This window comes from Lissotriton helveticus, chromosome 1_1, assembly GCF_964261635.1.
Source record: "Lissotriton helveticus chromosome 1_1, aLisHel1.1, whole genome shotgun sequence".
NCBI classification, from domain to species: domain Eukaryota; kingdom Metazoa; phylum Chordata; class Amphibia; order Caudata; family Salamandridae; genus Lissotriton; species Lissotriton helveticus.
This window is the reverse complement of record NC_136057.1, coordinates 585,370,797-585,398,334: the sequence shown is the minus strand read 5'-3', so window position 1 is coordinate 585,398,334 and position 27,538 is coordinate 585,370,797.

The window sequence follows — 27,538 nt, the reverse complement described above, 5'->3', positions numbered from 1 at the left end:
CGCCACGTGCCAGAATGCCTGACTGAACAGTGCTGCAGGCACCACTACACTGCCATAGACTGCAGGGTGAACGACTCGCCTCATCACCAATGTAACGTTGGCCAAGAAGTCGAAGGGCCTAGAAATAAGTACAGACACCAAACATGAGTGCTAGTTGATGTGATACTTCGTGACTGTCTTACGCCACGCCCGCCTTTATTTTGATGCCTCCTGGTATGTCACCTTAGGGCAAACCACTGGTCACGGTGGGTGGAGTACACTAGATGCAGAGAAAGTCTGTTCAAATAATTTTTCTGAAGGCTTCTGGCACCCTTGTGGACGACTGTTATGTTACGTTAAAATTATTTATAGAGCGCACTTTCACCAAACGGTTTCATGGCGCTGTGAACGGGGGGCAGCAGATGTATGATGGGCAGATGATCTCTGCTCAGCGAGAGGGTAGAGAAGAAATGTGATCTAAAGGTATACAGTCTCAGTGGTCTCCCTGCTGCGACCAGCGGACTGGATTGACACAGAAGAGGCTGATCGGAAGGCCATATCATCAAGTCTATATCTGTTGGGTGCCAGGATTTAGTGTCATTGCCTCATCAAAAAAAGCGCTGTGTGGTTGAGAAAAGTTAACAAATTTTTTTCACTGTCCCATAAAAAAAAAAACATTTTCGAAGAGGTAAATGGATTTGAGACTAGGACACAGGCTTCCTTGCCTGTGCTGTGTGTGTGTTTTACTGCACCACATTGTTTAGCACTGGGGCCCAGCAAGGGGAAGCTCTCCGACATTCATGCATTGTGACCATTTCTAACAATCTTTTACTTCACTTCGAGGCAAGCAGAGCGAGTAATGTGATTGTGATCAGATGGGAAAGCAACAATAAACAAAGGCTATTCATACTAGCCTTGACATCAGCGGATCTTCTAAGTAAACCGAGAGCATAATGTTTAGTTGTGTTTCAGATTATTATCGGGAGTAGCAACTTTGAATCTTTATACCGGGCTTTGGAAAAGTTGTATCTTTTAAATCCCAGTATTAGCTCGTGAATATTGATACCTCCAAATGAAGTCAGCACATGAAATGGACGTGTTTGCTGCGCTAAACGTGTCCTTTTCCAGTCAAGTGAGAATGTGGAGCTATTTATTATCGTCATACTTTTTCTTACCTTGATTAGTTGTGTCATCTGCCAACAAAAAAGATCTACAATATGAGTATTTATCTCACTGTTGCAAAAGATACTTTCAATTTTTCTGTAAGATAGTCAACATAGTTCTATTTTACCCTTTGCATAATGGCAGCAAATATGCCTTATTAATAAGAATATAAAATAATTCATGACACACTCACAAACTGAGGCTCGTTGTGTGTCCTGTGCTTCTTTTGGCACACAGTGGTATCGCTCTTCCTTGTGACTGGTAATAACCTCCAAGCAGGTAAAGATTATGGGGTGGGTGTGGTTGGGATCAGTTGTAACAAGAGTAGATAATGCCTTTTTGCCAGAAGGCAACAGTTGTTTGCTGAAGGAGGGAATTCATTTACATACACAGACTACACCTTTCCTCGTCTCCCTCTCCAAATATGTGTTGCTGTTCTTCTCACGCTGTTGCTAACTCTTCCAAATGGAGATTTACATGGTCTGGGTCCACACTAGATATTCCGGTGATAGTCCCTATAGTTTTATTAGATCACAGTGCTCCTCTGTTTCAATTATTGATGGTACGGTTGTCTCAGGATCCCTGTTTTCTCTTTAAAGAAAATGTGGTTTCTGCCTCGTTTAAAGAGCGTCCAATCAGCTCAATGCATAGTAATAGAGAGTTTCACACTGTGCCTGAACCAAGCCCTAGGCTGCCTGCAATAGGCTAGTAGCCAACGAAACTGTTACTGCAAGTACCAGGAGTGACAACAATAAATTCCAGCGTCTCAGTTTGTTATGGAGAGTATTTATCTGCTCAAGTTATCTGTCATATGAATTAATTATGAAATATAATGTTCTCTCTAATTATAATCGAAGGCAGTACAGGCGCAGATAAGCAAACATGGGGGCCGAGTGATAAACTTGCATTCTCCTTGATTTGTTACTAAAGTGAAGGCTGCTGGGAAAAAGCTTCTCTCCAAGCTCATGAGACTCCGAAGGAAATATTGAAACGCTGAATAGGCATCCATCCATCTCGTTAAGCAGCAATATAAAAAACATATTCAAGAACGAAGAATTATGTAAAACACACTCGACTTGGATGTTAGATATAAGGCAAGAGGAGAAACACCAGTTATTCTGGAAAATGGTAGCAAAATGGACAGGGGCAAAACACTGGAAAATGCCCGAATTGGGTTATCCCCAAAATCACATGGGTTTCGTATGTTGAATGCAGATTCACTTCCAACAGGAAGAGAGATCACAAGGTCAGCCCCCTAGAGATCTCCCAGGATCATTATAAATCCTGATACTATTCTCAAGATTATTTTGAGGATGAAAAACTCCAAGGCTTCTGGCATGGACAGTTTGTGCTCCAACGATCTTATGAAATATATTGAATAGTGGATTCCTATACTGCCTCAATTGTGTAGGATAATTGTTTAGGAGTTGCTTTCAAATAAAAACTATGCTTTCAAGTTTTTTCCTCTTTGTATGTGTGCTGTACTTTTTAGTACCCATGCAAACAAGGAAAACAAGGAGAAATAAAAACGTTTCTCCTTGTTATGTCTACCTCGAGGAGGAGCAATTTCTTTGGCACAAATTACTGTCTACCAATGAATACTATCCAACTCAAATCCTGATTTGTGTTGGATAATGATGCAAACCAGATGAAAAGCATTAGTAGATCTGGCCCTGCGTCCCTGACAGGTACTGCTTCAGGTATTTTTAATTGTGTTGGCCCAATTGGGGCTACAATTGCCTTCTTTGACCTGACCAGAATCTCAATTGCCTACATTGGCCTGAGAAGGACTACAGCTGCCGTGGTGACTGTTCTGATCTGGTTGTGGCTCATATCTGAATCAGCTGAGGAACCCAGTTGGGGCTAACTCCCATCCCATGGACAGACAGAACCTCAGCAGCCAGGACCACACCTGGCGGTAAGCGCCAGAGATGCTGCTAACTGCTGAACTGAACCAGGCAACCACATGCATGGAGATGTGGACCGCATCTGTTCCCCCGCCCCTCCCCACCCCCCTCCCAGCAGTTCCTAAGACTTTCTCTGCTTACCTTGGGCTTCTGCCTGCGAGAGGAAAGCAAGGTCACTGTGAGAGACTAAGCACATTACCCACTACACCACCAGTGGTGAGAAATACGAGAAGCATGAACCAGTGCACTTTTGACACTTAGGGTGATTGACACTACACCTACTCCTAATGCATGCTACTGCTCTAACTGTTTGGGGGAACAGGCTATAAAGGGTTCGATGGGATTAGCAGGAGGGAAATCAGTGTGCGTAGCACCAAAACGGAAGAATTGTAACCAGGATCACTGTGGATTGAATTGTGAAATATGTGGTACTGCTATGTGATTAAAAAGTACTGTATTTTCTTAAAAGACGAGCACTGGGTTGGATTTAGCTATAGCTTGTACACCCCCCTAACTTCCTGGGAAGACTGTGGCAGCAGGCCCTTACTGCCCAGAGCTTCTAGTGTGGAAAGGGTTGTACTTCGCCCACTTTACAGAGTAATTGTGGGAAGGACCTCAGGACACCAGTGGCAAACACACCTAATCCACCACAGTGGCAAACAACATCAACCACCACAGTTGGGACACAGTTGCCTCTGTCTGCTCTGGACTCTCCCAAACGGGATTTGACAAAAGTTGAAGGAAGACTGATTTAAATTAAATTGGCAAGGGGTTCCCATTCATTTCTTGTTCTTGCAGGCAATGTTCTACCCATTTAAAACCATGTAGCTGTATAATGTCTTTTTATTTCCGTGTTGCATTATTAGTGCTGCCAGTCTGAACAAGAGGCAGTTCAAAGCAGCTTGTTGCTTACCTCAACTCTGCTGCATTCCCCTTCAATTCAACCAGAGGGGCTTAGAACATGTGTCTACTAAGACAGAGCCTCACAACCACGGCCACTAAGACATGTTGGGTCTCTAATACTGCTATCCATTGTTGACAGGGGGACACGCAAGACCCAGCTTGGTTACCTTCATAGGAGGAAACGACAGCTAAAATAGGCTTGAAAGGAATTCCTCCTGGACTAATCGTTTGCTGAGGTAAGTACCACTCATTTCTTTAGTTTCCGGAAGTAACTTCAGTGATCTAGCAGTGTATGCTGTTCCTATGATTGTGAACACTCAGTACAAAATCCCCCAGGAGGCACTCTGTCCTCATGAGACGACACATAACCTGGCCTCAACATCATTTCACACTACCACAGCAGAGATGAATACTGTGCAGCACATCCTTCCTTTCCTAACAGAGTAGCTAATCCCCCCTCCTAGTACTGGGGACACGTTGATCCTTTCACAGCAGCCGAGGAGTGATTTAGGTCTACTCTGTACTTGTGGCGCATGCTACTAGGAAGATCTCTACTATCGTTAAAAACACCTTTGTGAGGTGTAAGCAACAGTTCTATGTTATGAATTGAAGCTTTGAGGAAAAAGAGCTCCAAAGAGTGGCCATCTAGGTTGCAGGCAAGCCATGCCACCAACAATAAAGTGTATGAGAGTAGAGCTTGTCACACAAGTTCCAGACACTTATTTTTCTGTGATGTATTTTCCAAATTAGATGCAAGGGACATTAACAATTTATCATTAGTTTGAAGATTTACCAGAGGATGCTTACCAAAAGAAATTCTTTTCACAGTAATTTGTAGTCGGTTTTTTGCCTTTTGAAATTCTGCAACAATCCTCAATTTTACTGCAGCAAGTATTGACTGTCTTAGGATATATCTTTAGGAGAGAGCTTAGTGGAACACAATGTTGTTCTACTTGATAAGCATATATGGGAATATGTAATAAACCAACATTAGAATACGCATTTGTATCAATAATTATAACAAGCATTGGCCGAAGCCAACAGGCCTCCTCTATATAAGGGCTATTAGCTTTGGCAATGTGTTTTTGCCATGTTGTACACCAGTGTGGCTGCTGTTCAGCATGGCTAAAAGTTGGTGGGATGGAGTGTCCTAGAGTGAAGTGGGGGAGTAGAGTGTCATAGACTGGATTTGTTGGAGTAGATTGTCGTAGATTGGAGTAGGGGACAGTAGAGTGTGGTAGAGTTGAGTAGAGGGGAGTAGAGTTCAGTGGCAGAACGTGTTGTAGAGTGGAGTGGGGTAGAATAGGGTGGAGTGGGTTAGAGTGGATTGACGTAGTTGGGTGGATTGAATTAGAGTAGATTAGGGTGGATTGGACTGGGGTAGAGTGGGTGGATTGGACTGGGGTAGAGTGGGTGGAATTGAGTGGAGTGGAATGGATTGGAGTGAGTAGACTGGATGAGGTGGATTGGATTGGAGTGGGTGGGGTGGGTGGATTGAAATGGGGTGAGATGGATTGGATTGGGGTGGATTGAAGTGGGGTGGATTTGATTGGGGTGGGCGGATTAGATTAGGGTGGGTTGGATTGGAGTGGAGGGGTTGGATTGGAATTGGGTGGATTTGACTGAAGTGGGGTGGAGTGGATTGAAGTGGTGTGGAGTGTATTCAAGTGGGGTGGATTGGATTGTTGTGTGCTGGAATGATTGGATTTAGTGGGGTGAACTGAACTGGGGTGTGGTGGATTGAAATAGGGGTGGAGTGGGTGAGGTAGACTGGATTGGGTGGATCGAAGTGGGGTGGGTTTGCCTGGAGTTGGGTTGAATGGAGTGGGGTGGAGTGGAGTGAAGTGGGGTGGAATGGGGTGAATTGGAGTGGGGTGGGTGAATTGGTATGGGGCGAATTGGATTGGCGAGGATTGGAGTGGAGCAGATTGGATTGGAATGAGGTGTATTTGATTGGAGTGAGGTGTATTGGATTGAGTGGAGTAGATTTGATTGAGGTGGATTGGATTGAGGTCCACTGGATTAGGGTGAGGTGGATTGAATGGGGTGGGGTAGATTGGAGTGGAATAGAATGGATTTGTCTGGTTCAGGGTGTGGTGGCAGTGGATTTGATTGCTGTGGGGTGGATTGGGATGGCTGTGGATTGGTTTGGGGTGAGGTGAGTTCAATTGGAGTGCGGTGAATTGGAGTGGGTGGATTGTTTTGGATTAGAGTGGGGCAGATTCTTTTGGATTGGTGTTGGGCAGATTGGAATGGAGCTGATTGGAGTGGGGTAGATTGTGACAGGGATTCAGCAATTCCACAGGAGCGAAGATGAATGTTCCACACACTTCCAGGAAACAACACCTGGAGAACTATAGTACGGGCTCGCAAGTAATTATTCACTAAAAGTGTGGGGAATAAATCATAGAGTGACCACCACTCTTCCCCCGCTGATGTCGCTGAGGTACTCTGTAATGATCAGGTGAAAGATGGTGTGCACTGTAGGAACAAAAAGGAAGTACCATGATATCTAACATACACGTTTTAAAGAGACCATCATAAACATTGATACATACTAATAACTGTGCTTCACTCACCCATCCGTCTTTTCTGTATGGCCAAAGTAACAGCCTCCTCTTGACTATAGCCTTAGAATGTATTGCAGTGAGGAGTTCTCAAGAATGACAAGTAGGGGCTATGGCAGGAGGTACAAGCAGGACAACACTCACTCAGAATATGAATGGGGAGGAATCAAGGAGTAGTAGAAAACACACCAAAAATATAGAAAATGAAATGATAAGTTCTGTGCATAAAGATGGGGAACCAACAGAACGAGGACTAAAAATAACAGAAAAGGTAAGTCTGCTTTAGAAATTAGCAGTGGACCGCAGACCAACTGAGGCACTAGCAAGGATTACAGATCACAAGTCGTGCCGTCCGGCTCTGGGGAGGAAAAGCGGGACAGCGAGCGTACTTGCAAGGAAAAAATAATGGCGAGACGAGTTGTCCGGCTCCGGGGAAAAGAGCGGAACAAGTTCGCCCTCGCGGGGACGAAACAACACTAACTTGGTTCGACTCCAAAGTAGAAAGGAGAATAACCGCAGGACAGTGTTGAATTAAATAACGGGCAAGCTAGGGTCTTCAAAAATTGTGGAGAGCACTCTAAGACCGCCGAGCGCAGTCCAAAGAAAACATGAAGCCGAGATACGGCTTGCCGCCCGGCCTCAAACAGAGAGGGAACTGAGGCGGAGTGAACAAACACGAACCAGGGCAGAAGGCTCACGTTTCAAATGATGGAATTCTTCACCAGTCACTGGAACTAGACAAGCAGGAACGAAGAACGCCAAGAACAGGGAACAGGAAGAGAAGGGATCGGGGCGTGGTCACAACTAGGAAGCAGTAAGCCAAGCGAGGCATTACGGAGGTAACGGGCTCTTACAGGTATCAGGGACCGTCTCCAAATTACTGTTTAAGGAAGGGGAGTGAAACACGATCTCGCATACATTAATGCTGGTCTCTACTCAAAAACTAAATCCCTTTCCTAACAGATTGTTTTGGATTGGAGCAGGGAAGAGTATTTTGGATTGGAGTGGGGCAGATTGGAGTGATGCAGAATGTTTTAAACTGGAGAGGGCAGATTGTTTTGGATTGGAATTGGGCAGATTGGATTGAGTAGATAGTTTTGGATTGCAGGGGGCAGATTAGAGTGGGGCAGACTGTTTTGGATTGTAGTGTGGTGGATTAGAATGGGGCACATTGAAGTGAGGCAGAAGGTTTCGGATTGGAGTAGGGCAGATGGAAGTTGGAAGGATTGGAGTGGGGCAGAATAGAGTTGGGGATTGGATTGGTCAAATTGTTTTGGACTGTGGTGGGGCAGATTGTTTTGGATTGGAGTGGGGCAGATTGTTTTGGATTGTAATGGATTGGATTGAATTGGATTGGGGTGAGGTGGACTGAATTAGAGGGGAGTGGGGTAGATTGGATTGGGCTGAATTGGAGTGAATTGGATTGATGTATGGTGGATTGGATTGGAGTGGGTGGATTGTGGTGGCTTGGAGTGAGGTGAATTGGGATGGAATGGGTGGCTTGGGGTGAGGTGGACTGTAATGGATCGGGCAGCCTGGACTGGGGCAGATTGGACTGGGGCAGATTGGAGTGGGCAGATTATTTTTAGTTGGAGTGGGGCAGATTGTTTTGGGTTTGAGTGGGGCAAATTGAAGTGTGGCAGTTTGGAGTGGGGTTGGTTGAATGATTAGAGTGTGGTGGATCGTAGTGGATTGGATTGGTGTGAGTAGTTTGGATTGGAGTGAGGTGGGTTGTATTGATCTGGGGTGGAGTGGATTGAGAAGGGCAGATTAGTGTGGAGTGAGGCAGGCTGATTGTAATTGTAGTGGGATGGATTGGGGAGGTGGTTTGAGGTGAGGTGGACTGCATTGGTGTGGAGTGAGGTACATTGGATTGGGCTGGATTGGAGTGTATTGGATTGATGTAAAGTGCATTGGATTGTAGTGAGTTGAGCTGAGGTGAGGTGGATTGTGGTAAATTGGAGTGGGGTGAGCTGGGATGGAATTGGTGGACTGGAATGGAGTGAAGTAAGGCAGACTGGAGTGTTGTGGACTGGAGTGGGGCAGATTGAAGTTGGAAGCATTGTAGTGAGGCAGATTAGAGTTGGGGATTGGAGATGGCAGATTGTTTTGGATTGGAATTGGGCAGATTGGATTGGAGTGAGGCAGATTGTTTTGGATTAGAGTGGGGCAGATTATTTTGGATTGAGTGGGGCAGATTGGAGTGGGACAGATTGTTTTGGATTGGTGTGGTGTGGATTGGATTGAATTGGATGGGGTGAGGTGGACTGGATTGGAATGGAGTGGGGTAGATTGGATTGGAGTGAGTTGGATTGACGTAGGGTAGATTGGATTGGAGTGGGGTGGATTATGGTGGCTTGGAGTGGGGTGGATTGGGATGGAACGGGTGGCTTGGGGTGAGGTGGACTGGAATGGTTTGGGATTTACTGGATTGGGACAGATTGGAGTGTGGCGGATTGGAGTGGGCAGTTTATTTTGGATTGGAGTGGGGCAGATTGTTTTGGGTTGGAGTGGGGCACATTGAAGTGGGGCAGATTAGAGTGGGGTGGGTTGAAGGATTAGAGTGTGGTGGATTGGATTGGGGTGAGTAGTTTGGATTGTAGTGGGGTGGATTGTATTGATCTAGGGTGGAGTGGATTGTGTAGGGCAGATTGGTGTGAAGTGAGGCGAGTGGATTGGATAGTAGTGGGGTGTATTGGGGAGGGAGTGAGGTGGATTGCATTGGGGTGAGGTGGACTGGATTGGTGTGGAATAGGGTACATTGGATTGGGCTGGATTGGAGTGAATTGGATTGATGTAGAGTGGATTGGATTGGAGTGAGGGGGATTTTGGTGGCTTAGAGTGGGGTGAATTGGGATGGAATGGGTGACTTGGGGTGAGGTCGACTGGAATGGAGGAGGGCAGACTGGAGTGGGGCAGGTTGTTTTGGATTGGAGTGGGATGGATTGGAGTGAGGTTGATTGTTTTGGGTTGGAGCGGGCAGATTGGATTGGCAGGTAGTTGTGGATTGGAGTGGGGCAGATTAGAGTGAGGCAGACTGTTTTGGATTGGAATGTGGTGGATTAGAGTAGGGCTGATTGAACTGAGGCAGATTGTGTTAGATTGGAGTAGGGCAGATTGAAGTTGGAAGGATTGGAGTGGGGCAGATTAGAGTTGGTGATTGGAGTGGGCAGATTGTTTAGGATTAGAGTGGGGCAGATTGTTTGGATTGGAATTTGGCACATTGGAGTGGGGCGGATTGTATTGGATTGAAGTGAGGCAGATTGTTTTGGATTAAAGTAGGTCAGATTGTTTTGGATTGAGTGGGGCAAATTATTTTGTATTGGAGTGGGGCAGATTTGAGTGGGACAGATTGTTTTGGATTGGTGTGGTGTGGATTGGATTGAACTGGATTGTGGTGAGGTGGACTGGATTGGAGTGGAGTGGGGTAGGTTGGATTGGGCTGGATTGGAGTGACTTGGATTGATGTGTTGTGGATTGGATTGGAGTGGGGTGGTTTGTGGTGGCTTGGACTGAGGTGAATTGGTATGGAATAGGTGGCCTGGGGTGAGGTGGACTGGCATGGAGCGGGCAAAATGTACTGGGGCAGATTGGAGTGGGGTTGATTGGAGTGGGCAGATTTTTTTGAGTTGGAGTGGGGTAAATTGAAATGGGGCAGATTGAAGTTGGGTGGGCTTAAGGATTAGAGTGTGGTGGATTGTAGTGTATTGGATTGGGATAAGTAGTTTGGATTGGAGTGGGGTGTATTGTATTGATCTGGAGTGGAGTGGATTGAGTAGGGCAGATTAGTGTGGAGTGAGGCGGGTAGATTGGATTGTAGTGGGTGTATTGGGGAGGGAGTGAGGTGGATTGGATTGGGATGAGGTGGACTGGATTGATGTGGAATGGGGTACATTGGATTGGGCTGGATTGGAGTGAATTGGATTGATGTAAGGTGGCTTGGATTGGAGTGAGGTGAGGTGGATTGTGGTAGATTAGAGTGGGGTGAATTGGGATGGAATTGGTGGACTGGGATGAGGTGAACTGGAATGAAGTGAAGTGGGGTGGGCTGGAGTGGGGTGGACTGGAGTGGAGTGGGGCAGATTGGAGTGGGTCTGGCTGGAGTGGGGCGGACTGAATTGGGGTGGACCAGAGTGGAACAGATTGTTTTGGATTGGAGTCAGGCAGATTGGAGTTAGGTCGATTGTTTTGAATTGGAGAGGGAGGAATTGGAGTGGGGTTGATTGTTTTAGATTGTAGTGGGGCAGATTAGAGTGGAACGATTGTTTTGGATTGGAGTGCGGCAGGTTAGAGTGGGGCGGATCAGAGTGGAGCAGACTCTTTTGGATTGGAGTGTGGTGGACTGGACTGGGGCAGATTGTTTTGGATTGGAGTAAGGCAGATTTTTGGGATTTGAGTGAGGTAGATTTGAGTGGTGTGGATTAGAGTCTACGACAACTCTACGACAACTTCAGCACACAGACTCCAGAAACCACCCTGCCCCCCCAGCAACAACAGCCAGCCCACCATCACCACCTGGACACCGGTCACCACCGAAAACACTACTGCGACCATGAAAAGCACCTGCTCAGGAGCCCCCATGGACCCCTGCCAATATCACAACTTCCACAGAGCCGCCACCGCCATTGCACCAGGACTACTCCGCATCATCAACACCACTCTTGAATCCAGCATCTTCACCAACGACTGGAAGCAGGCTGAGGTCAACTCCTCCTCAAGAAACCCTCGGCTGACCCAACAGACCTGAAAAACTTCCGGCCCATCTCTCTCCTTCCCTTCGCAGCCAAAGTCACTGAAAAAGTTTTCAATACACAACTGACCACCTTCATCGTAGATTACACCATACTCGACTCCTCCCAGTCTGGATTCTGCAGCAACCACAGCACCGAGACCGCCCTCCTTGCCGCCAACTATGACATCCGCATTATACTTGACCAAGGACACACCGCGGCCCTCATCCTGCTAGACCTTTCCGCCGCATTCAACACCGTCTCTCACTGCACTCTCACCACGAGACTCCACAACGCCAGCATACAAGGTCTGGCCCTCGACTGGATCCGCTCCTTCCTCACCGGCAGATCCCAATGGATCAGACTCCCACCATTCCTCTCCGAACCCACAGAGATCAACTGCGGAGTACCCCAAGGATCCTCGCTCAGCCCCACGCTCTTCAACATCTACATGGCCCCCCTCGCCTCCATCGTCAGACAGCATGGGCTCAGCATAGTATCCTATGCTGACGGCACCCAGCTCATCCTCTCCCTCACAAAGACCCCCGAAGACACCAGACTCAGCTTCCAAGAAGGGATGAAGGACGTTGCAGCCTGGATGAGCAACAGCTGCCTAAAACTGAACTCAGAGAAGACAGAGGTCCTTGTTCTTGGATCCTCCCCAACCACATGGGACAGCTCCTGGTGGTCTGTCGCCCTCCAAAGCCCACCCACCCTGACAGACCACGCCCAGAACCTCAGCATCATTCTGGACTCCACCCTCAATATGACACGCCAGGTCCACGCTGTTGCCTCCACCTGTTTCAATTGCCTCTGCATCCTCCACAATACCTTCAAGTGGATCCCACCCGATAACAGAAAACCCATCACCCATGCACTCATCACCAGCAGACTGGACTACAGAAATGCCCTCTACGTGGGAATCAACAAATCCTTGCTACAGAAACTCCAGACCATCCAGAACACTGCAGCCAGGCTCATCCTCGGCACCCCACGACATGAACACATTACCCAACAATTGCAAGACGTACACTGGCTGCCCATTGAGAAGAGAGTAACCTTCAAGCTACTCACCTATGCCTACAAATCCCTCCATGACATCGGACCCAAATACCTCAATGAAAGAATCTCTTTCTACACACCCAAAAGACAACTCTGCTCTGCTGACCTCGCCCTAGCAACTACCCCGCGCATCCGCAGATCCAGAGCCGGGGGAAGAGCCTACTCCTACATCGTGGCAAAAACCTGGAACAAACTCCCAGTTAACATCAGATGCTCCCCCACACTGCAGGCTCCTCCTGCACACCTTCAGGAGGAGCCTCAAGACCTGGCTCTTCAGCTGACCTGGAGCTGCTTCTGCCCCTCCCCCCCACCAGCACCTTGAGACCCTCACGGGTGAGTAGCACACTTAAAACCCCCTGATTGATTGATAATGTTTTGGATTGGAGTGGGGCAGATTGGTTTGGATTTGTGCAGATTGGAGTGGGTAAATTGTTTTGGATTCGAGTTGGGCAGATTGTTTTGGATTGGAAGGGGGCAGATTGGAGTGGGGCTGATTTTATTGGATTGGAGTGAGGCAGATTGGATTGGATTGGAGTGGGGCGGATTGTCTTGGATTGGAGTGGGGCATATTGTTTTGGATTGGAATGGGGCAGATTGGATGGGATTGGGGTAAGGTGGACTGGTTTGGAGTGAATGGGATAGTTTGGTTTGGGCTGGATTGTTGTAAATTGGATTGACGTAGGGTGGATCTGATTGGAGTGGGGTGAGGTGGGGTTGATTTTGGTGGATTGGAGTGGAATGAATTGGGATGGAATGGGTGGATTAGGGTGAGGTGGACTGGACTGGAGTGGGGCAGACTGGAGTGTGGCAGACTGTAGTGGGCAGACTGAAGTGATTGATTTTTTTGGATTGGATCACTGACATAATATCAATGTCAAAAATATCGATGAAAATATATAGAATGCAAAAATATTGACTCTCTATACTTAAACAGGTAAGAACAAAAATATTGAATCAAAAATATCAATGAAAAAATATAGAAAATAAAATATATTAAATATGTTACATACTAATATTATTTTACATGAAGTACATTTAATATACATTGTAACTAAATATAACAAATACATTTAATTAAAAAAATATAAACACACAAACATAATAATGTATACATATACATATATTTAACCATTATCTTTATTTAATTTGTAAACTTTAAAATTATATTAAAGAAAAGATATATATATATATATCTATCAATCATTTAAAATTAAAAAAACATTCTGTAATAAATTAAAACATTAAATTATTTAAAAAAAATGAAAACTTACATTTTGCAATACAATAAATGCAACAGTAGGGAAAATGTTGGATAGCAGAATAATTAAATTTACTAATCCAACTCCAGTGAGTGCAACAGTACGGAAAGTGTTGGATAGCAGAGGGGTAAAAATTACTATTCCCACTCCAGTGAGTGCAACAGTAGGGAAAGTACTGGATAGCGAAGGGGTAAAAATTACTATTCCCACTCCAGTGAGTGGAACAGTAGGGATATTGTTGGATAGCGATAGGAGAGAAATTACTATTCCCACTCCAAAGAGTGAAACAGTAGGGAAAGTGTTGGATAGCGGAGGGGTAAAATTTACTATTCCCACTCCAGTGAGTGCAAATGTAGGTTAAGTGTTGGATAGTGGAGGAATTACAATTACTATTCCAACTCCATACAATAAATGCAACAGTAGGGAAAATGTTGGATAGCGGAATAATTAAATTTACTATTTCAACTCCAGTGAGTGCAACAGTACGGAAAGTGTTGTATAGCAGAGGGGTAAAATTACTATTCCCACTTCAGTGAGTGCAACAGTAGGGATATTGTTGGATAGCAATGGGGGAAAAATTACTATTTCCACTCCAAAGAGTGAAACAGTAGGGAAAGTGTTGGATAGCGGAGGGGTAATAATTACTATTCCCACTCCTGTGAGTGCAAAAGTAGGGAAAGGGATAGCGAAGGGGCAAAAATGACTATTCCCACGTCAAAGAGTGCCACAGTAGGAAATGTTTTGCATAGCGGAGGAATTAAATTTACTATTCCCACTCCAATGAGTGCAACAGTAGGGAAAGTGCTGAACTGCAGCGGGGCAAAAACTTATTATTTCCACTCCAGTGACTGCAACAGCAGGGAAAGTATTGGATAGCAGAAGGCTAAACATTTCTATTCCCACTCCAGTGAGTGCAACAGTAGGGAAAGTGTTGGATAGCAGGGGGGGGGAAAAATTACCATTCCCACTCCATTGAGTGCAACAGTAGGGAAAGTATTGGATAGCGCAGGGGTAAAATGACTATTCCAACTTCAGTGCATGCAGCATTAGGGAACGTTTCGGATAGCAGGGGGTAAAAAATACTATTCCCACTCGAGTCAGTGCAACAGTAGAGAGAGTGCTGGATAGGGGAGGGATAACAATTACCATTCCCACTCCAGTGAGTGCAACATTAGGGAAAGTGTTGAATAGCAGAGAAACAAAATTAGTAATCATATTTAAACAATAGAAAAGATTTAAAAAATCATGAAAATAAATAAACAATATTAAAAAAATATACAATTAAATATATTAAACATATAAAAAGAACACATTATAATATAAATCAGACATAACATAAAGCTATAAATATTAAATTAAATAAATAACTAAATACATTTATAAACCATAATTATTTAAAAGGAGCAAATATTAACAAACAAAATAATTATTTAAAACATAAATGTATATATTTTATTTCCTACCCTATAACACCACACCAATAAAAAACTTCAAAAGTTTTATTTACATTTATTTCCATAATTAACATAATTAATAATCAATTAAAAACGTATTAATAAAAATAATAATAGACATTAATTGAATAGACTGGCTTTAACACTATAATATCCACACAACTCATTGGAGTGGGGCAGATTGGAGTGGGGCTTTTGTTTTGGATTGGAGCAGGCAGATTGGAGTGGGGCAGACTGTTTTGGATTGGAGTGAGGCAGATTGTTTTGGATTGAGAGGGACAGATTGTTTTTGATTGGAGTGAGGCAGACTCTTTTGGACTGGACTGAGGCAGATTGAAGTGGGATAGATTGTTTAGATTGGAGTTGGCAGATTGTTTTGGATTGAAGTGGGGCAGATTTTTATTTTGGAGTTGGGCAAATTGTAGCAGGGCAGATTGAAGTGGGGTTGCTTGAAGTATTGTAGTGTGGTGGATTGTGGTGGATTGGGTAAGTAGATTGGATTGGAGTTGGGTGTGCTGTACTGTTCTGAGGTGGAGTGGATTGGGTGGGGCAGATTGATATGGGGTGAGGTGGAGTGGGTTTGGTTGGGAGTGGGGTAGATTGGGGAGGGAGTGGAATGAATTGGGATGGAATGGGTGGATTAGGGTGAGGTGGACTTGTCTGGACTGGAGTGGAGTGAGACAGACTGGAGTGGGACAGACTGGAGTGGGACAGACTGGAGTGGGGCAGACTGGAGTGGGCAGACTGGAGTGATTGATTTTTTGGGATTGGATCACTGACATAATACCGATGTCAAAAATATCGATGAAAAATATACAATGCAAAAATATTGACTCCCTATACTTAAACAGGTAAGAACAAAAATATTGAATCTAAAATATCAAAGTAAAAAACTATAGATGTAAAAAATATCAATAAAAAATATAACATAAAATATATTAAATATGTTTAATATTAATATTATTTTTCATGAATTACATTTAATATAAATTTTACCTAAATATAACAAAAAAACTTAATTAAAAAAATGTAAACACGCAAACATAATAATGTATACATATGCATATATTTAACTATCATCTTTATTTAATTTGTAAACTTTAAAATTATATAAAAGAAAAGATATATATATATATATCTATCTATATATATATATATATCAATCATTTAAAATAAAAAAATCTGTAATAAAATAAAACATTAAATTATTTAAAAAAATTAAAACTTACATTTTGTAATACAATAAATGCAACAGTAGGGAAAATGTTGGATAGCAGAATAATTAAATTTACTATTCCAACTCTAGTGAGTGTAACAGTACGGAAAGTGTTGGATAGCAGAGGGGTAAAAATTACTATTCCCACTCCAGTGAGTGGAACAGTACGGATATTGTTGGATAGCGATAGGAGAAAAATTACTATTCCCACTCCAAAGAGTGGAACAGTAGGGAAAGTGTTGGATAGCGGAGGGGTAAAAATTACTATTCCCACTCCAGTGAGTGCAAAAGTAGGTTAAGTGTTGGATAGTGGAGGAATTACAATTACTATTCTAACTTCAGTGAGTGCAACAGTAGGGAAAATGTTGGATAGCGGAGGGGTAACAATTATTATTCCCACTCCAGTGAGTGCAACAGTAGGGAAAGTATTGGATAGGGATGGGGGACAAATTACTATTCCCACTCCAAAGAGTGAAACAGTAGGAATAGTGTTGGATAGTGGAGGGTTAAAAATTACTATTCCCACTACAGTGAGTGCAAAAGTAGGGAAAGGGATAGCGAAGGGGCAAAAATGACTATTCCCACGTCAAAGAGTGCAACAGTAGGAAATGTTTTGGATAGCGGAGGGGTAAAAATTACTATTCTTACTCCAGTGAGTGCAAAAGTAGGTAAAGTGTTGGTTAGCGGAGGAATTAAATTTACTATTGCAACTCCATACAATAAATGCAACAGTAGGGAAAATGTTGGATAGCGGAATAATTAAATTTACTATTTCAACTCAGGGAGTGTAACAGTACGGAAAGTGTTGGATAGCAGAGCGGTAAAAATGACTATTCCCACTCCAGTGAGTGCAACAGTAGGGAAGGTATTGGATAGCAAAGGGGTAAAAATTACTATTCTCACTCCAGTGAGTGGAACAGTAGGGATATTGTTGGATAGCGATGGGGTAAAAATTACTATTCCCACTCCAAAGAGTGAAACAGTAGGGAAAATGTTGGATAGCGAAGGGGTACAAATTATTATTCCCACTCCAGTGAGTGCAACAGTAGGGAAAGGGCTGGAATGCTGCGGGGCAACACTTATTATTCCCACTCCAGTGACTGCAACAGTAGGGAAAGTATTGGATAGCAGAAGGCTAAAAATTACTATTCCCACTCCAGTGAGTGCAACAGTAGGGAAAGTGTTGGATAGCAGGGGAAAAAAATTACCATTCCCACTCCATTGTGTGCAACAGTAGGGAAAATATTGGATAGCGCAGGGTGTAAAAATGACTATTCCCACTTCAGTGCATGCAGCAGTAGGGAACGTTTCGGATAGCAGGGGGGTAAAAAATACTATTCCCACTCGAGTCAGTGCAACAGTAGAGAGAGTGCTGGATAGGGGAGAGGTAAAAATTACTATTCCCACTCCAGTGAGTGCAACATTAGGGAAAGTGTTGAATAGCAGAGAAACAAAATTAGTAATCATACTTAAACAATAGAAAAGATCTAAAAAATCATGAAAATAAACAAACAATATTAAAAAAATACACTTAAATATATTAAACATATAAAAAGAACACATATTATTATATAAATCAGACATAACATAAAGCTATAAATATTAAATAAAATAAATTACTAAATACATTTATAAACCATAATTATTTAAAAGGAGCATATATTAACAAACAAAAAAATGATTTAAAGCATAAATGTATATATTTTATTTCCTACCTTATAACACAACACCAATACAAATCTTCAAAAGTTTTATTTACATTTATTTCCATAATTAACATAATTAATAATCAATTAAAAAAACGTATTAATAAAAATAATGACACACATTAATTGAATAGACTGGCTTTAACACTATAATATCCACAACACACATTGGAGTGGGGCATTTTGTTTTGGATTGGAGCAGGCAGATTGGAGAGGGGCAGACTGTTTTGGATTGGAGTGAGGCAGATTGTTTTGGATAGAGAGGGGCAGATTGTTTTTGATTGGAGTGAGGCAGACTCTTTTGGACTGGACTGAGGCACATTGAAGTGGGATAGATTGTTTTAGATTGGTTGGCAGATTGTTTTGGATTGAAGTGGGGCAGATTTTTATTTTGGAGTTGGGCAAATTGTAGCAGGGCAGATTGAAGTGGGGTTGCTTGAAGTATTGTAGTGTGGTGGATTGTGGTGGATTGGGTGAGTAGATTGGATTGGAGATGGGTGTGCTGTACTGTTCTGAGGTGGAGTGGATTGGGTGGGGCAGATTGATATGGGGTGAGGTGGAGTGGGTTTGGTTGGGAGTGGGATAGATTGGGGAGGGAGTGGAATGAATTGGGATGGAATGGGAGGATTAGGGTGAGGTGGACTGGACTGGAGTGGAGTGAGACAGACATGAGTGGGACAGACTGGAGTGGGACAGACTGGAGTGGGGCAGACTGGAGTGGGCAGACTGGAGTGACTGATTTTTTTGGATTGGATCACTGACATAATACCGATGTCAAAAATATCGATGAAAAATATAGAATGCAAAAATATTGACTCCCTATACTTAAACAGGTAAGAACAGAAATATTGAATCTAAAATATCAAAGTAAAAAACTATAGATGTAAAAAATATCAATAAAAAAATATAAAATAAAATATATTAAATATGTTAAATATTAATATTATTTTTCATGAATTACATTTAATATACATTTTACCTAAATATAACAAAAAACTTTATTAAAAAAATATAAACACACAAACATAAGGTATACATATGCATATATTTAACTATTATCTTTATTTAATTTGTAAACTTTAAAATTATATAAAAGAAAAGATATATATATATATATATATATATATATATATATATATATATCAATCATTTAAAATAAAAAAACATTCTGTAATAAATTAAAACATTAAATTATTTTTTTTTTAAATAAAACTTACATTTTGCAATACAATAAATGCAACAGTAGGGAAAATGTTGGATAGCAGAATAATTAAATTTACTATTCCAACTCCAGTGAGTGCAACAGTACGGAAAGTGTTGGACAGCAGAGGGGTAAAAATTACTATTTCCACTCCAGTGAGTGCAACAGTAGGGAAAGTACCGGATAGCGAACGGGTAAAAATTACTATTCCCACTCCAGTGAGTGGAACAGTAGGGATATTGTTGGATAGCGATAGGAGAGAAATTACTATTCCCACTCCAAAGAGTGAAACAGTAGGGAAAGTGTTGGATAGCGGAGGGGTAAAAATTACTATTCCACTCCAGTGAGTGCAAAAGTAGGTTAAGTGTTGGATAGTGGAGGAATTACAATTACTATTCTAATTTCAGTGAGTGCAACAGTAGGGAAAATGTTGGATAGCGGAGGGGTAACAATTACTATTCCCACTCCAGTGAGTGCAACAGTAGGGAAAGTATTGGATAGTGAAGGGGTAAAAATTACTATTCCCACTCCAGTGAGTGCAACAGTAGGGAAAGTGTTGGATAGCGAAGGGGCAAAAATTACTATTCCCACTTCAAAGAGTGCAACAGTAGGAAACGTTTTGGATAGCGGAGGGGTAAAAATTACTATTCTTACTCCAGTGAGTGCAACAGTAGGTAAAGTGTTGGTTAGCGGAGGAATTACATTTACTATTCCAACTCCATACAATAAATGCAACAGTAGGGAAAGTGTTGAATAGCAGAGGGGTCAAAATTACTATTCCCACTCCAGTGAGTGCAACAGTAGGGAAAGTATTGGATAGCGAAGGGGTAAAAATTACTATTCTCACTCCAGTGAGTGGAACAGTAGGGATATTGTTGGATAGCGATGGGGTAAAAATTACTATTCCCACTCCAAAGAGTGAAACAGTAGGGAAAGTGTTGGATAGCGGAGGGGTAAAAATTACTATTCCCACTCCAGTGAGTGCAAAAGTAGGGAAAGGGATAGCGAAGGGGCAAACATGACTATTCCCACGTCAAAGAGTGCAACAGTAGGAAATGTTTTGGATAGCGGAGGAATTAAATTTACTATTCCAACTCCAGTGAGTGCAACTGTAGGGAAAATGTTGTATAGCGAAGGGGTAAAAATTACTATTCCCACTCCAATGAGTGCAACAGTAGGGAAAGTGCTGGACTGCAGCGGGGCAGAACTTATTATTCCCACTCCAGTGACTGCAACAGTAGGGAAAGTATTGGATAGCAGAAGGCTAAAAATTACTATTCCCACTCCAGTGAGTGCAACAGTAGGGAAAGTGTTGGATAGCAGGGGGAAAAAATTACCATTCCCACTCCATTGAGTGCAACAGTAGGGAAAGTATTGGATAGCGCAGGGGTAAAAATGACTATTCCCACTCCAGTGCATGCAGCAGTAGGGAACGTTTCGGATTGCAGGGGGCTAAAAAATACTATTCCCATTCCAGTCAGTGCAACAGTAGGGAGAGTGCTGGATAGGGGAGGGGTAAAAATTACTATTCCCACTCCAGTGAGTGCAACATTAGGGAAAGTGTTGAATAGCAGAGAAACAAAATTAGTAATCATATTTAAACATTAGAAAAGATTTAAAAAATCATGGAAATAAACAAACAATATTAAAAAATATACAATTAAATATATTAAACATATAAAAAAGAACACATATTAAAATATAAATTACATATAAAAAAACTATAAATGTGATATAAAATAAATTACTAAATCCATTTATAAACAATAATTATTTAAAAGGAGCAAATATTAACAAACAAAAAAAATATTTAAAACATAAATGTATATATTTTATTTCCTACCCTATAACACCACACCAATAAAAACACTTCAAAAGTTTTATTTCCATTTAATTTCCGCAATTAATATAATTAATAATCAATTTAAAAATATTAATAAAAATCATTTTAAAATTAATTAAATACACAGGCTTTAACACTAACACACATTGGAGTGGGACAGATTGGAGTGTGGCATTTTGTTTTGGATTGGAGCAGGCAGATTGGAGTGGGGCAGACTGTTTTGGATTGGAGTGAGGCAGATTGAGCTGGGCAGATCATTTTAGATTGGAGTGGGGCAGATTGTTTGGATTGGAGTGGGGCAGATTGTTGGACTGGGCAGATTGTTGGAGTGAGTCAGATTGGAGTGGGCAAATTGTTTTGGATTGGAGTGGGGCAGATTGTTTGGATTGGAGTGGGCAGATTGTTGGACTGGGCAGATTGTTTGAGTGAGGCAGATTGGAGTGGGCAAATTGTTTTGGATTGGAGTGGGGCAGATTGTTTGGATTGAGAGGGGCAGATTGTTTTTGATTGTAGTGGGCAGACTCTTTTGGACTGGACTGGGGCAGATTGAAGTGGGATAGATTGTTTTAGATTGGAGTGGGAAGATTGTTTAGGATTGAAGTTGGGCAGATTGTTTTGTTTTGGAGTTGGGCAAATTGTAGCAGGGCAGATTGGAGTGAGTTTGCTTGAAGGATTGTAGTGGGGTGGATTGTAGTGGATTGGATTGCTGAAGTGGTTTGGATTGGATTGGAGTCAGCTGTATTGTACTGATCTGAGGTGGAGTGGATTGGGTGGGGCAGATTGATATGGGTTTGAGTGGGGAGGGTTTGGTTGGGAGTGGGGTAGATTGGGTAGGGAGTGGGGTGGATTGGATTGAGGTGAGGTGGACTGGATTGGTGTGTAGTGGGGTAGATCGATTGGGCTGGGTTGGAGTGAATTGAATTAATGTAGGATGGATTGGATTAGAGTGGGGTGGATTGTGATAGATTGGAGTGGGGTGAATTGGGATTGAATGGGTGGATTGGGGTGAGGTGGGCTGAAATGGAGTGGGCAGACTGGAGTGGGGCAAATTGGAGTAATACGGACTGGAGTGGGGTGGAGTTGGGCAGATTGAAGAGGGGCAGATTGTTTTGGATTGGAGTGGTGCAGATTTTTTGGATTGGAGTGGTATAATTTTGAAAGGGGTATTCGAGTAGGGCAAATTGGAGTGAGCAGATTGAAGTTGAATGGATTGGAGTGTGGCAGCTTGTTTTGGATTGGACTGGGGCATATTAGAATGGGGGATTGGACTGGGCAGATTTTTTAGACTACGGTGAGGCAGATTGGAGTGGGCGGATTAGAGTGGGGAAGATTGGAGTGGGGCAGATTGTTTTGGATTGAGTGGGGCAGATTGTTTTGGATTGAGTGGGGCAGATTATTTATGATTGAGTGGGGCAGATTGTTTTGGATTGACTAGGGCAGATTGGAGTGGAGCAGATTGAAGTGGTGCACATTGTTTTGGATTGGAGTGAGGAGATTGTTTTGGATTGTAGTGAGGCAGATTGGTGTGAGATGGATTCGTTTTGGGGCAGATTGTTTTGGATTGGAGTGGGGCAGATTGTTTTGGACTGAGTGGAGTAGTATGTTTTGAATTGGGATGGGGCAGATTGGAGTAGGGCATATTGATTTGGATTGGATCGGGCAGATTTATTTATTTATTTATTTTATTTTTGACATTTGTAGAGCGCGGCGAATACCCGCAGGCGTCTCGGCGCTAACAATTCATCTGTTTCATACTCATAATCAAGTCTCATTGATTAAACAGCCATGTCTTTAAAAGCTTGCGGAACTGATGGAGTGAGGAACTCGTCCTGATGTTTTGAGGAAGAGTGTTCCATAGTTTGGGTACAGCCACTAGGAAGCGGCGGTCACCCCAGGACACTGTTTTTGATCATGGGACCACTAGTTGGTGTAAGGTGGAGGAGCGAAGCTGTCTGTAGGGTATGTAAGGTATCAATTGGTCCTTAAGAGAATGCGGTCCTTGGTTATTAAGTGCCTTGTATACTATACATAAGGACTTAAACTTTATTCTGTTTTGGATCGTTAGCCAATGAAATTGCTTTATCGTTTCAGATATGGGATCAAATTTGGAAATACCAGAAAGCAAGCGTGCCGCCGCTGCATTCTGTATTGACTGTAACTTTGTTATGACCCTGACCTGAGCATTAAGAAATAGACCGTTACAGTAGTCTAGCGAAGACAACACCAAAGAACTAACCAATGTTTTAATTGATGCCTCCGGAAGAAAGGGGTGAATCTTTCTGATCATTCTCAGTTTATAGTGGGCCGTAGATGCCACTTTGTTTGCATGGTCCATAAAACTGAGACCTTCGTCAAAAATGACTCCCAAATTCCAGACTTTGGCTGTCGGAGTGGGGGGTGAACCAAAGGCTGCTGGCCACCAGCATGATGGCCATACTGGGAGAAGAGGTCCAAAGATAACTACCTCAGTTTTTACTGAGTTGAGCTTGAGGCAGTTTGTGGCCATCCATTTTCCTATTTCAAGCAGTCCATATTTGAAGTTTTGTGCCACTTGTCCTCCATCACCCTTGATGGCCAATACCAACTGCGTATCGTCCGCATAGGATGTTAGGCTCATCCCATATGCTCTGATGACGTTGGCAAGGTCCGACACATAGATATTAAATAGTGTCGGACCGAGGGATGAGCCTTGGGGAACCCCGCATGGCAGCGAGAGTTGAGCAGATTGGAAAGGTCCAAGGGTGACCGCTTGAGTTCTGTCCGCGAAGAAGGAGGCAAGCAGATCTCTGGCAGAATGACAAATGCCCAACTTTCCGACACGGTCGACCAGGATGTTATGGTCGACCATGTCGAATGCTGCTGATAGATCCAGCAATACTAAGATTGCTGTCCCACCTTGGTCCCGGATAGCCCTGACATCGTCTGCTGCCTTAATAAGGGCAGTTTCGGTCCCATGATACCTCCGAAAGCCGAATTGTGTGTCATCCAGCAATCGGTGTCTATCGATATAGTCTGAGAGTTGGGAGTTCATGGCTTTTTCAACCACTTTGGCAGACTGTTTTGAATTGGAGTGAGGCAGATTGTTGTATTGTGCAGATTGTTGGAGTGAGACATATTGGAGTGGACAAATTGTTTTGGGTTGGAGTGAGGAAGATTGTTTTGGATTGAGTGGGGCAGATTTTTCTGGATTGAGTGGTGCAGATTGTTTTGGATTGAGTGGGGCACATTATTTTGGATTGAGTGGGGCAGATTGTTTTGGTTTGGAGTGGGGCAAATTGTTTTGGGTTGACTGGAACAGATTGGAGTGGGGCAGGCTGTTTTGGATTGGAGGGAGCAGATTGAAGTGGTGCACATTGTTTTGGATTGGAGTGGGGCAGATTGTTTTGGATTGAGTGGGGCAGATTGGTGTTGGATGGATTGGAATGGGGCAGAATAGAGGGGGCACTGGAGTGAGGAGATTGTTTGGGATTGTAGTGAGGCAGATTGGTGTGGGGCGGATTAGTGTGTAGATAGAAATGGGTTTTAGTGACCAGGAAGTTATGGCGCTCTGGCACTATTGACGTAAACTCAGTGTTCCTGAACAAAGGTAGGGATGGTGCTGTCAGGAAGGGGAGACCCTCAAACCCCTCAATCTGTGCAGAAAAACCACACAATCACAAATTAACAAAAATCGTGCGCACTCATAATCAATCAAAACATCATGTAGATCACTATGTAGAATTAAAGGAACCAATCCAACGATGAAGTCTTTGCTTTTGTCTTTTCTTTTAATCGATCATCAGGCATGAATTATAAACAGCCAGACGACACGTGTTTCGTTGTAGAATATATGTGTTCTACAACTCTTCAGGGCTCCGTGGCTGTATCCAAAATCGGAGAGCCCACATCCGGTGATAATTGCGGATTAGAGTTGGGGCAGATTGTTTTGGATTGGAGTGGAGCATATTGTTTTGGATTGGATTGGGGCAGATTGTTTTGGACTGAGTGGAGCAGTTTGTTTTGAATTGGGATGGGGCAGATTGGAGTGGGGCATATTGATTTGGATTGGATGGGGCAGATTGGAATGGGGCAGACTGTTTTGAATTCGAGTGAGGCAGATTGAGCTGGGGCAGATCCTTTTAGATTGGATGGGGCAGATTGTTTTGAATTGGAGTGGGACAGATTGTTGTATTGGGCAGATTGTTGAAGTGAGGCAGATTGGAGTGGGCAAATTGTTTTGGATTGGAGTGAGGCAGATTGTTTTGGATTGAGTGGGGCAGATTGTTTTGGATTGATTGGGGATGATTTTGTTTTTGATTGCAGTAGGGCAGATTGTTTTTGATTGAGTGGGGCAGATTGTTTTGGATTGATTGGGGATGATTTTGTTTTTAATAGGAGTAGGGGGAGACTCTTTTGGACTGGATTGAGGCAGATTGGAGTGGGGCAGATTGAAATGGGATAGATTGTTTCAGATTGGAGTGGGCAGATTGTTTCGGTTGAAGTGGGGCAGATTGTTTTGTATTGAGTTGGGCAACTTTTAGTGGGCAGATTGGGGTGGGGTTGCTTGAAGGATTGTAGTGTGGTGGATTGTAGTGGATTGTATTGAGGTGAGTGGATTTGATTGTATTGGTGTCAGGTGGATTGTATTGATCTGAGGTTTAGTGGATTGGGTTGGGCAGATAGATTGGGGGTGGGGTGGGCTTGGTTGGGAGTGGGGTGGATTGGGGAGGGGAGGGGGTGGATTGGATTGAGGTGAGGTGGACTGGATGGTGTGGATTGTGGTTGATTGGAGTGGGGTTGATTGGGATGGAATGGGTGGATTGGGGAGAGGTGGACTGGAATGGAGTGGGAAAACTGGAGTGAGGCAAATTGGAGTAATAGGGACTTGAATGGGGCAGAGTTGGCAGACTGGAGTTGGGCAGTTTGTTTTGGATTGGACTGGGTCAGATTAGAGTGGGGGATTGGAGTGGGCAGATTTTTTTAGACTGGGGTGAGGCAGATTGGAGTGGGGCGGATTAGCGTGGGGAAGATTGGAGTAGGGCAGATTGTGTTGGATTGGAGTGGGGCAGCTTGTGTTGGATTGGAGTGGGCAGATTGTTTTGGATTGTAGTGGGGCAGATTGCTTTGGATTGAGTGGGGCAGATTGTTTTGGATTGACTGGGGCATATTATTTTAGATTGGAGTGGGGCAGATTGTTTTGGATTGACTGGGGCAGATTTGAGTGGGGCAGGCTGTTTTTGGATTGGAGTGGGGCAGATTGAAGTGGTGCACATTGATTTGGGTTGGGGTAGGGCAGATTGTTTTGGGTTCAGTAGGGCAGATTGTTTTGGATTGGAGTTGGGCCGATTGGAGTTGGATGGATTGGAGTGGGGCAGATTGTTTTGGATTGAGTGGGGCCGATTGTGTTGGATTGGAGTGGGGCAGATTGTTTTGTATTGGAGTGGGGCAGATTGATTTTGATTGTCTGGGGCAGCCTGGAGTGTGATAGGCTGTTTAGATTGGAGTTGGCAGATTGTTTTGCAGTGGAGTGGGACAGATTGTTTTTGTGTGGAGTGGGGCAGTTTGTTTTGGAATGGAGTGGGGCAGACTGGAGTGGGGCAGATTGTTTTGAATTGGAGTGGTGAAGATTGGAGTGGAGCAGATTGGAGTGGGGTTAGTTCGGGGATTGGAGTGTGGTGGATTGGATTGGGGTGAATGGTTTAGATTAGAGTGGGATGGATTGTGTTGATCTGGGGTGGAGTGGATTGAGTGGGGCAGATTGGTGTGGGTTGGATTGGGTGTACTGCAGGATTATGTGTTAAAGCATCATTTCAGAAATTACACATAAGAAAGAAACAATGTAGCTTTGCAATAAGATAATCCTCATCTTTTGAGTACAGTGTCCACGAAAAATAACAAAAGAAAATGTGGGTGCAAAGTGAGAAAAGAAGACTTAGCAAAATAAAAGAAAGTTAATATTAGAAAATAAATCTTTGCACTTTTGTTGGTCCTGCTGGGAACGTTTGTGTCAGTCATACGCCTTCTGTTTGACGAGCACTAAAAATTAAACAGAACCAAATAGTTCCTCAATCAGGTTAAGAGCAGTGGACTGGCACTGATTAAGTTGACTCGATCAGCGCTTGGTCCCTGCTCCACATAGATGAATGGAAATGATGTTAGGCCTGCAAGGACGAATTACGAGGCTGCAAAGAAGAGTGCTGTAGTGTCGCAATCAGCACACAGATGACACTATGTAGTACTAGTTACTCAGTGGGAGCTTTATTGATACAGCGTCCTCACTCATATATTACCTGCTTGATTCTCCCCTGACTCTTCCCGTTCTGTTTTTTATTCCCCTCCCACATTGAGGTCCCTGGTGCCGGTCCTAGTGCCCGGCCCAGCTACAACATTTCAAGTGCCATGCAAGCCAACAAATAGTAAGTAACCATAACCGGTGGGCTCCAGGCCCTTTTAGGCCTCATCTAGGCAACGCATACCCTGTCTATTCCGGATATGCTGCATCTACTCTATGGGCTTTCAACACGCTCATCACTTTTCATTCAGTGCTTTATGGGCCTTTCTAAATTCC